Genomic DNA, 4,158 nt, shown 5'->3' with positions numbered 1-4,158 from the left:
TACATGATTAATTATTTTAATCTCCATCTCAGGCAAAGCTTCTGGACACAAACAAAATGCAGATAACCCTTCTTCTAGGCATAACACACATAATCTGGAGCCCAGCAGCTCATACAGCCCAGCAGCTTCTAGCTGAAACCCGAAACTGGTCTTTACTGGCTTTTTGGTCTTCTGAACTCTGATGAGAATCTCCCAGACAATGCACTAAGGCACTCTGGTGCTACTTTTTCAGCTGGCATCTCTAAACCTTTCCAAACTACAACATAGCCATGTATAGGCACAGCAACAACCCCACTTCTCTGGTGACAAATTCTGACTTGGTTAATTTTCTCTTGTTGCTGAAACAAAATACCTGACACCCAAAGTTAAAGCAAGAAAGTTTATTTAGCTCACGGTTCCTGGAGGATACAGGCCATCATCAGCTGGCTCTAAGGCAGGGTAGCATATGGCAGAGGGGTAACCATTCATGGCAGCAGACGACAGAAAAATCAGTAAGAGAGGACAGGTGCAAACCTCTTTCTGTCCCATTGATTGTTTTCAGGGTACCTGTGCTAGGGCGAGTGTAGCACTCACATCTTCAGTCCCAAAATTGGACCATGAGTCAATCACAAACTAGATTCAGACACCTCTAAAGAGCATGCCCTTCATGACTGCATAAGGCTTTGGGGAAGAATCTAGACACAAACATAACACTTAGTTAAATACTATGAAAATAGAAAATAATAGCACAATTAAAAGTAAAGGGGAGAGAGAAAAATGAGAGGCAGATTTCAGCTGCTAAGGAAAGAAAGAATCAAACCCATTTAAAGATAAAATATAAAATCTTAAAAAATGTGCCTACAATTTCAAATACAATAGCTAAAATCTTTTTTTTTTTTTTTTTTTTTTTTTTTTTTTTTTTTTTTTGGGTTTTTGTTTTTTTAATAGCTAAAATCTTCTTAATTTTTTATTAAAAATAATAACTATATTAGTTCATTAAAGTAAGATAAACTGAATATGTTAAAATGAAGATAACACAGTAGGTTATTAAGAAGGAGGAAGAGAAGGTATAGAAAGGGTACTAGGTACAGGAGAAAGAGAAGGAGGAGGAGGAAAAAGGATAGATGAAGGGGAGAAGGAGGAGCAGGAGGAGGAGGACAGGAAAGAGGGAAGAAGAGACAAAAAGGAGGGGAAAAATCAGTCCTGTTTTTCTAGTGTTAGAGGAAGTATGTTAGGCGATCTAATGGAGAATTTACTGGGAGAACTTCCCTGATATCAAGTCAGCTGGGATGATTTCTTGTATTAATGTTACTCTATTTAAGACTTAATTGTCCACAAACACATACTGATTTGTCTAGGGGGGGATAGTGCTTATCCCTTAGTTAAGATTTGTCAAGTTTTCCTCACTGACACTTCTAACCTGAGGGAGAGCACTGGGGCGAGATTTTTCTCCAATTCCAACCACAACAGAAAGAGGAGCGAAAGTGTAGAAGCCCAGGACTACGGCAAGAGAAAGCTTTGAAGAGCGAGTACTTCCCTATATAAATTGCTTTATATAAATATTTTTTTGGTTTAATGTGAAACTCATTTCTTTGAAAAGTTTAAGTACTTTTCAAAAAAATTTATGTAATATAATCCCATTATTTAAAAGAAAAAAAAAAGAAAGCTATTATTCTCTACATAAATGTCTACTGAGGAAAAGAGAAACTCTCTTTACCTCCTGCTTTATGTTGACAGCCCTCAAATCATTATTTTTAGCTCACACACGGGATAGATGATGGATGAATGGATAGATAGATAGATAGGTGGATGGATGGATTCATGTGTGTATGTATATATTTGCAGACAATATATTTATTTAGATATATTTCAGTCTAATAAAACTTAACATATCTTTTGGTAAGAAATAATTGATAGTGACACGATGTTGTGGAATCAGAATTTTAATGGATTCAATGAATGTTTTCAGGGTGACTGCTGTTTCTCAGATAATGTGGTAGATATTGTGGATTTAAAGGCTATTGAGACGTGTAGAGGGATGGTGACAGAGCACAGTGATAAAGAAATTTCCTTCATCTCCAAGGCCCTGGTTTCAAACCCAGCTGTGTATGTGTGTGTACACATACACACACACACACACACACATTGCATATTTACATTGCATATTTATACAATATTGTTAGTATTGTATATTAACAATATATTAATAACACCATAAGCTCTGAAATAAGCTACATTTGTCCACATACTATATCATGTACTTACCTCTACTGGAGCCTCAGTCACACTTTATCTCTCATGATGAATTCACTCATTCATTCCAACTCCAGTGTGTGTAAAATAAATCCTCAATAAAAGTTTGGAGAAGCATCCAGTTCCTATTTTAGTATTTTCACTTGTTGAATGAATAGATGAAGGGGCAGACTGAACTCTTTGCTGAACCATGACACCAATCTATGGTGGACTCAAATAAAAAGCACACGTTTGATTTTGATTCTGATCCAAGGTCTCTGCTTTTGGCACAGTTCTGACTGCCATGAACTTAGGTTCTTTAGAAATGAGCAACTGTCCCAGTTCACGGGGAATTCTCTTTCTTTGCACACTGAATATTCCACATTACTAAAAGAAAGAAAGAAAGAAAGAAAAAAACAGACCAATCTAAACCAAACCAAACCAAACCAGAATCTAGTCCCCAACAAACCTAGAAATTGATCTCTAGAAAACTCTTTGCAAGGTTTTGAAACATATTCCCGTTTCACCATGAAAATGAAATGATTTAGTGGATGTTGGTGGCAGCACATGCTAAACAAACATTTATCTCTTTGGAGGTTTTTATTCACTTTTCCCAACGCTGACAGAAAACCAAGAGGCAAGAAAAATTATTATTGCCACTTGATATTTGAGGAAAGTAAATATAAAATATGAAGCTGTGGACCTGAACTTTAAACCCAGAATGTCCAAAGGAAGAATTACATTCTTAGACATCTTAGTGAAATGCAGAGAAATGGCAAGTTCATCTTTTTATAGAACTTTTCCCCAACTCTCTAAAACTTCCAGATCTATTTCAAGTTATCCATACAACTTAATAAGAACTACCCAACACCCTCCCCAAAGAACAGGAGATCATGTGAATCCTGCTGATCTGCCTTGAGAAATTAGTTTTCTTCAGCTAAATGAGTGTGAAATCGCTTCAGTTGTATCGGTTTGGAGAAAGATTGACCATTGCATCATACAAAGGACTGTTGGGCTACACAACATTACAATTAGTTTGTTTCTGCAGAATGACTTTGGCTATACTTGCTGTCTCGAAGCATCTGATATAAACATTGAAAGTCCCTTAGATTCCATAGGCTTGGGAGAGTTTTTCCAGACAGGTTAATGATTTAGAGTTTGGCAAGTACTTTGGCTTTTCAGTCTTTTTTTTTTTTCTTTTTTGAGTGAAAATCAATTTACACTCTTTGCAAACATGTGACAGCATAAATCAGGCAACTGAGTTCACTCTTAAAACACAATAGGGGCCTGTTTCATTTTGCTGAGGAGGTGGACAAAACACTTTCCACCAGTTTCAGACGCTTTCCTGTCATACCATGGCAATCTGACAAGCTCACTGTTCCATCACTCTGAATTCAATAAATGATAAAACCAGAAGACAGAGGTTAGATTATCTGCTGAGGGAAGCACACAGGAAAGGAGAAGTGGAGTCATATTTAGAATTTGCAGGTCCTAAATTCACCAATTATTTCGAGCTGCTTAATGTCTGTAGTTCACCTGATATTTGATATCCAGATTTGGCAGGATCCATTGTCCTGAATATCCTATCAAAAGTCTTTCCTTTTCAGATGTCTTTTGACTAAAGATGACCTGGAGAAACAGGGCCTACAATAAAATTCCAGAACAGTTAAGTGATATAAAACTCATTTAAAATGGAATAAAGTAGAAATATAAGAGTGGGCTATCTAAGAAAGTATGTTGCTTTACAGAGTGGTGTCATATGCTTTGGGCCCTCTGCTGGAAAGTGAAATCAGACCTGAAATAATGCCTTTTTAATTGTACCCTTTAATATTATTGCTGTGGGAGAGTACCTTGGCATACCTCTGTGAATCTACAATATCTTGTACCTACTTTGTGACAGGTAGTAGTGACCATACTTTATCAGAGCTGTTTTTAATGATGTTACTC

The sequence above is a fragment of the Octodon degus genome, unplaced genomic scaffold (assembly GCF_000260255.1).
Source record: "Octodon degus isolate 3935 unplaced genomic scaffold, OctDeg1.0 scaffold00064, whole genome shotgun sequence".
NCBI lineage: Eukaryota > Metazoa > Chordata > Mammalia > Rodentia > Octodontidae > Octodon > Octodon degus.
Note: the sequence above shows the minus strand (reverse complement) of the source record.